This window comes from Carlito syrichta, unplaced genomic scaffold, assembly GCF_000164805.1.
Source record: "Carlito syrichta isolate Samal-C Ts95f unplaced genomic scaffold, Tarsius_syrichta-2.0.1 Scaffold286961, whole genome shotgun sequence".
Lineage (NCBI taxonomy): Eukaryota > Metazoa > Chordata > Mammalia > Primates > Tarsiidae > Carlito > Carlito syrichta.
Window position 1 is genome coordinate 90,966 of NW_007231057.1, and position 8,019 is coordinate 98,984.

The window sequence follows — 8,019 nt, forward strand, 5'->3', positions numbered from 1 at the left end:
GGCCACTGCACTCCAGTCTGGGTGACAGAGTGAGACTACAACTCAAAAAAAAAAAAATTTATCCTCACATACTACTTCCAATCCTTGGTTCATGATTCTTTCATTAATCCTTCCAGATGTTGGAGTCATGACATCTGCTTTTACTCCCTCTTCCCTGCTTCTCACTGTCTGAGGAAGAATGGGATGGTGAAGCCATAGTGTAGGAGATTGAGGTCCTGAGACTTCATCAGCAAACATTTCTTGAGGACCTATTAAGTGCCAGGACCACAATCTTCTACACCATGGGCCTCACCATTCCTTATACCTTCCAACTCTACTAACCTCCTCCTCGCTTGTTCTCATCCGCCCACGTGTGACCACTTGGACTCTAATCAACACTTTGAATAAGCTCCATCTCCAAGGTTTCAAACCCCAAGCCTGCCCTCATGATTCTAATGTTGAATCCTTATCTCCCCTTCACTGCTGCTCATTCCTACTAAACCTCCAAGATCCTCCTACCACCCACCTCTAATACTAACCTTCAGGCCATTTCCCTTTCTCAACTTTTGGCCCTAATTTAAAATGAATGTTATAGCTTGGGCTTTGTAACCATGCCCAGGTTATTAAACCCGACCTCCTACCCTACCCCTTTCTATGGGGTCACATGCAAAGTCGCTCAGTCTATTCTGAAAAAAAGGCCAGGAGAAAAGAGAATTAAAAACAAAACAAGCCAGGCTCGGTGGCTCAGCCTGTAATCCCGCGCCTTTGGGAGGCTGAGGTGAGTGGATGCCTGAGCCCGCAGGTTCGAGACCCACCTGGGCAACTTGGCGAGACCTCATCTCTACAATAAAAAAGAAAAAAAAAAAAAATGAGCCAGGTGTGGTAGCGCGCACCTGTAGTTCCAGCTACTTGGAAGGCTGAGGCGGAAGGAGCGCCGGAGCCCAGCAGGTCGAGGCTGCGGTGGCCGGGAACGGCCACTGCACTCCAGTCTGGGTGACAGAGTGAGACTCCAACTCAAAAAAAAGCCCCCCGAAACAAAACAAAACAAAACCTTAGAGATGCTAGGAAATTTACAGATCACCTAATACCGCGCCTTAAAACAGTAGATGAAGAAACAAGACTATGATTAGTCTAAGCTTTCCAGAGCTTGCCATTGGCCTTCCCAAACACTGCCCAGCTTGATTTATGCCTCACTTGCTCCTTACCCAGCCAGACTTCAAGAGAAATCATTGCAATACTATTCTTCTTGGTCTCTTGTCCTTCATGCTGCATTTAACTTTCTAATCTATAGCCTTCTCTTTTCTCTGTTGTTCCTGGCTTATTGAACATTGCCAAAGAAAGACATGAACTTAGCTAGGCACAGTGGCTCACGCCTATAATCCCAGCACTTTGGGAGGCCGAGGTGAGAGGATTGCCTGAGCCCACAGGTTTGAGACCAGCCTGGGCAACTTGACGAGACCTCATCTCCTCAATAAATAAAAAAAATTAGCCGGGCATGGTGGCTTGCACCTGTAGTTTCAGCTAGTTGGAAGGCTGAGGTGGAAGGATCGCCTGAGCCCAGCAGGTTGAGGGTGCAGTGGCCCAGCAGGTTGAGGCTGCCAGTGCGCTCTAGCCTGGGTGACAGACTGAGACTCCAACTCAAAAAAAAAAAAGACAAGAACTTGAGCCAATTCTATTTTAACTGGGCCCTTAATGTTGCTCAGAATCCTTTCATTCTTATCCACTTGAATCCCTATCACATTCTTCATCACATTTCCCATCCCACCTTTCTACTAGCTGCAGATGACCTTCCCACCCACTTTGCTTAGTGTTCAATGCCAAGGAAAGAACAGAACTCAGAACTTAATCACTTGCTATTCCCTGAACAAACCCTGGTCTTTGCCACCATCATGGCATTCTCACTCTGATCCCACTACCAAAATATTCTGATCATTACCTTTGAATATCCTAAATATTAATCTAGCTGAATATCAAGCCTTACAAGATTTCCTATCTGGGGGGGTAGAGTGGCTCATCTATAATCCCAGCACTTTGGGAGGTGGAGGCGAGAGGATTGCCTGAACCCATGAGTTGGAGACCAGCCTGGGCAACTTGGCGAGACCTGGTCTCTACAATAAATTAAAAAATTAGACGGGCGTGGTGGTGTGTGCCTGTAGTTCTAGCTACTGGAAGGCTAAGGTGGAAGGATCGCCTGAACCCAGCAGGTTGAGGCTATGGTGGTAGTGAGCGAGCCCCTGCACTCTATGGGCAACGGAGTGAGACTCCAACTGAAAAAAACAAAGAAAAGAAAAGATGTACTATCTAGTCATTGTGAGGACCTCTTCCACCTTAGTACTCAAATGGCACCACTTTATTTTTAGATGATTTCAGACTTATGGAAAAGTTGCCAAAGTTTTATACACATATACATAGAGAGAGGGGAAAAAAATGTAACAAAGATTCCTGGATTCCAGGAATCACCCAGATTTCCTGATACATTAAGATTCTACTACATTGGATTTTTTTTCTCTCTCTCTCTAAATACACACACGTACGCACACACACACATATATACATATACACACATGTATACATATACATACCTATCATTGTTTTGGTCAATGATTGACCCACATATACAACAGGGGTCCCATAAGATTATAATACAGTATTTTTACTCTACCATTTCTATATTTAGATACACAAACACGTAGCATTGTGTTACAGTCGCCTCTAGTATTCAGTATAGTAACATGATGTATAGGTTTGTAGCCTAGGAGCATATGCCATATAACCTAGGTGTAGAGTAAACTGTACTATCTAGGTTTGTATATGTACACTCTACGATGTTCACACAATGATGAAATTGCCTAGTGACACATTTCTCAGAACATAACCCCAATGTTAATGACACAAGACTATGCATATATATATATACACATAAACATATACAGATATGTAGTGTGTAATACATATGTATATACACACATATACAGATATATATTTTCATATGTACATACATACTTTGAAGTATTTAGGGTTAACAGGACCTGTCTGCAAGCTACTCTTAAAACAGTTCAGAAAAGCCCGGGTGCAATGGCTCAAGCCTGTAATCCCAGCACTTTGGGAGGCCGAGGCGAGAGGATTGCCTAAGTCCAAGGGTTCAAGACCAGCCTAGGTAACTTAGTGAGACCTCGTCTCTACAATAAATAAAAAAAAATAAGCTGGGCGTGGTGACACATGCCTGTAGTTCCAGCTTGGAAGGCTGAGGCGGAAGAATGGCCTGAGCCCAACAGGTCAATACTGGGTTGGTTGTGAGCAAGACACTGCACTCCAACCTGGGTGGCAGAGTGAGACTCTGACTAAAAAAAAAAAAAAAAAAGTTCAGAAAAAAGCCATATATGTGTATATATGCACATAAATGCATACAAAGACACACACACAGTTATATACATTACTCTTTATGTATATAGAGATAGATCTATAGATAAATATATAAAACCTTGCTGCTCTTCTTTCTCTGTCCCACAACTAAATGACTAAGAACTCTAAATTCTACCCAGAGTGCTCTTGTCTGCTTACACAAACTCCCCTAGTGATCCCATCCGTCTTGTTGATGTAAAAATACCCATCCATATAGTAAGTGGCTCCTAAATTTATTTCTCTAGTCTGGGCTCTTCTTTGAGCTCTGAGCTCTTATATTCAACTGCCTATTTGAAATTCTGGCTTAGATATCTTTTAATATGTCATATTAAATGTAACATATCCAAAATAGAATTTTCCCATTAAATCTGTTCTTCTCCAGTCTCCATTTCAACTATCCACCCAGTTGCTTAAGTCAGAATTCTAGGAGTCATGTTTAATTTCTTCTTCCTCTCTTCCTACTTCACCCACATAGCTGATATGCATCCAAAATACATCCTGAGTCTCCTACCTCTCTCCTTCTCTACAGCTTCCATTCCATTCAGAGCCATCATCATCCTCACTTAGCCAACTGCTAGAGACTCTCACTTGATTTTCCTGCTTCTACTCTCAACTTCTTATTCATTGTCCTCTTAGAAGCCAATGCAAATTTTTAAACACATAAATCATATTACATCACTCCCCTGTTTAAAATCCTCCAGTGGCTTCTAACTGCACTTAGAATAAAGTCCAAGCTCCTTCCTGGCTCCTGCCTACCTCTCAGATCTTTTCACTCTCCTGCCCTCCCCTCTCCTGTCCCCTTCCCCTTATCTTCATGGGCCTCCAGGATCATGCCAAGTTCATTATTATCTTAGAGCTTTTGTCTTTGCAACTCTCTCTGCCTAAAATGCTCATCTCTCAAAAATCCCTATGACTGACTCTTTCTTGTCCTTTAAGTCTCAGCTAAAAAGGCACTTTTTCAAAGAGGCCTTTCTGGACCACTCCAAGCCTCCATCTAGCACACTTTCCTGATTTACTGTACTTTGTAGCACCTATCTGTATCTGAAATTACATCATTTGTTAACTTGGTTCTTGCTTGTTTCTCCCACTACAACATAAGTTCTGGGACTCTGGTTTCCTCACCCCAGTATCCCTGTTAAATAGGCTAAAGGAATAATTGATACATGTATATCATTTTTACAAATGTATGTACATACTAGTAGGTAGGTTTCATGTCTTTTTCATCATCTTGTTACCTTGTATATAATAGGAAGGAACAAATTAATGCACATCTTTGTTTCATCAAAATATAATTAAGGGCAATTTTTTTTTTTTTTTTGCTGATTAAAAATATCCTTCCTGCCAGGCACGGTGGCTCATGCCTGTAATGCCAGCACTTTGGGAGGCAGAGGCAAGAGGACTGCCTGAGCTTATGGGTTTGAGAACAACCTGGGCAACTTGGTGAGACCTCATCTCTACAATAAATCAAAAAATTAGCTGGGTGTGGTGGCTCCTGCCTGTGGTTCCAGCTACTTGGATGCTGAGGCAGAAGGATAGCCTGAGCCTAGCAGGTTGAGGCTGCAGTGGCCGTGAGCATGCCACTGCACTCCAGCCTGGGTGACAGAGTGAGACTCCTAATCAAAAAAATTAAAATTAAAAATTAAAATTAAAAATATCCTTAATAATTTACAACAAAACATTTTTAAAAATCACACATATACAAAAAAATCAGGGTGTTCCCAGGATTTGTGTGCTATTCTATTTTCACTGACGTAAAAAAGAAGCAGTTTTACAAAGCATTCTTTTATTTGGTTTCCACTTAGTGCTTTTCATTCTCCTGAATATAAACCTACTGCAAACATTCCATTCTCTTAATATAAACTTCCTGAAAACATTCAGATTTCACTTGAGAAACAGCCAACAGAAAACCAATTCTACCAACTATTCCCTAGATGTCTTTTTTTCCCCCTCTTATATAAGTCAAGAAACATTGTTTAGAGCTTGCCTTGAGGCTTGTGTTAACGCTTGTCAGAATCTGGAGTATTACAACTAGAGTTTCTGCGTCCTTTTGTAGTGACAGGGCGCCAATTAAGTTTCCTCAATTCATATATTTTCAACAACATAGAATATTATGACTTGCTTTCAATAGAACAGGAAGTAAAGTCAAAAGTGTTTCCTAGAAGCATCTTCCCCTCAGTCTTTTAAACTTTCATCTGAAATAACTTGTTTATCCATAACAAAAATTCTAAGCTGAGTGGCAGTGGCTCAAGCCTGTAATCCCAACACTTTGGGAGGCTGAGGTGAGAGGATTGTCTGAGCTCAGGGGTTCAAGATCAGCCTGGGCAACTTGGTGAAACAATAAATCAAAAAATAAGCTGGGAGTGGTAGCACACACCTGTAGTTCTAGCTACTTGGAAGGGTGAGGTGGAAGGATTGCCTGAGCCTAGCAGGTTGAGGCTGCGGTAGCCATAGACATGCCACTGCCCTCCTGCCTGGGTGACAGAGTGAGACTCCAACTCAAAAACAAACAAACCTGTTTTTCTGTGATTTCTAAATATAAAATTAAATGGAAATAATAATTATAGATATTCAGAAATCAAAATAATCGTCAATACAAAGCTTCTAGTATACATAAAAAATGACTATTAAAAAAAAGTGAGCATATTTCAGTAGGATAGCTACAATGGCATTCTTGGTTATTACTGAAAAGTTTTAGTTTAGTAAAGCTTTAAAAAGGGTAAGAGGAGCCGGGCTCAGTGACTCAGCCTGTAATCCTGTGCCTTGGGAGGCCGAGGTGAGTGGATTGCCTGAGCCCACGGGTTCAAGACCTGCCTAGGCAACTTGGCGAGACCTCATCTCTACAATAAATCAAAAACTAGCCAGGCGTGGTAGCGCGCGCCTGTAGGTCCAGCTACTTGGAAGGCTGAGGTGGAAGGATCACCGGAGCCCAGCAGGTCAAGGCTGCAGTGGCCATGAGGGTGTTACTGCACTACAGTCACTGCGCCCAGCACTACAGGGCGACAGAGTGAGACTCCTACTCAAACAAACAAACAAACAAAAACAAAACAACAACAAAAGAGGGTGAGAGTCATTCTTAAAGGTAAACATAAATTATTTAAAGCAGTTTTAATACATTTTTAACTTGATTTTTGTAATTGGTTCTTTGAAAAATGGAGCAGCAACTGATAATCAAATAATCATTTTGTTTCAGCATTAATGGTTCATGTAGAAACAGGTATATTGCCTGACCCCAGCAGGTCGAGGCTGTGGTAGCCGTGAGCATGCCACTGCACTCCAGCCTGGGCAGCAGAGTGAGACTCTGACTCAAAAAAAGAAAAAAGAAGAAAAGAAAAGAAAAAAAGAAACAGGTATAAAGGAAGGTTCTCAGAAAGATGGGATTGTTCATTGTTCTGGTGGATATGTAAAAACAATGCTGACTCAAAAGCCACCAACCGGACAGCTGCAGATGCTACCCAATGGAAATACTATGCAGTCATTGCACGAATCGATAATTAACAAAGCAGATGCACAAAGCTTGATGAGGATGAATAATTGCATAGACAGGAATAGTAAAAAGAGCTGATCACAATACATGTTTTATAAGAAATTAGATAAACCCTTTGTATTCATGACTTTGTTAGCAACAGTGCTGCAATAGAACACAGAAAATCTGTATTTTTTAAATGTTTTGATCACGTTAATATGCACCTCTATATGATACTTATCACTAAAGTTGTTTAGACCCACAAGAAAATATTGGTAGAGTGAACAAAAAAATAATTATAAAAATGAATGAAATAATATTCTACGTGGGCTAACTACAAGGGCATCAGATTTGTTTAATTTTGGAATTATTAAGTTTAATGAAATGCTGAAGAGGTAGCATTTATACTTTAGTGTTCATCATTTTGTAACTTTTGTATGTCTGGATATATGCAGTCATATATGTGCATGTATGCATACAACACCTTCCTTACTAATCAAAAATTATTTGAGAATAGGTATCATATTTTGTCATGCACTGTAAAAACACCAAGCCAAGTGTCTTGTATATAAATAAATACCTGTGGAATGAGGAAAAGAATACACCTCTTGGTTTCTTAAAAATATAATAAAAATGAAGCCAGTAGTTTATGCCTGTAATCCCAGCACTTTGGGAGGCTGTGGTGGGAGGATTGCTTGAGACCAGGAATTTATAACCAGACTGAGCAACAAACTGAGATCCCAACTCTAAAACATAAAAGCAGCCAGGTATGGTGGCACATGCCTGTAGTTGCAGCAACTCAGGAGGCTAAGGCAAGAGGGTTGCTTGAACTCTGGAGTTTGAGGCTGTGGTGAGCCAAGATTGTGCCACTGCACGCCAGGCTATGTGACGGAGTGAGATCTTGTCTTAAGAAATATATAATAATAAACCAGGTGTGGTGGCTCAAGCCTGTAGAGGCTAAGGCGAGAGGATTACCTTCAAGGGCTCAAGACCAGCCTGGGCAAAAATTAACCAGGCATGGTGGTGCTCACCTATAGTTCTAGCTGCTTGGAGGGCTGAAGCAGAAGGATCACCTGAGCACAGCAGGTCGAGGCTGCGGTGGCCATGAGCGTGCCGCTGCACTCCAGCCTGGGTGAAAAAGACTCTTGACGCAAAAAAAAAAAAAAAAAAAAAAA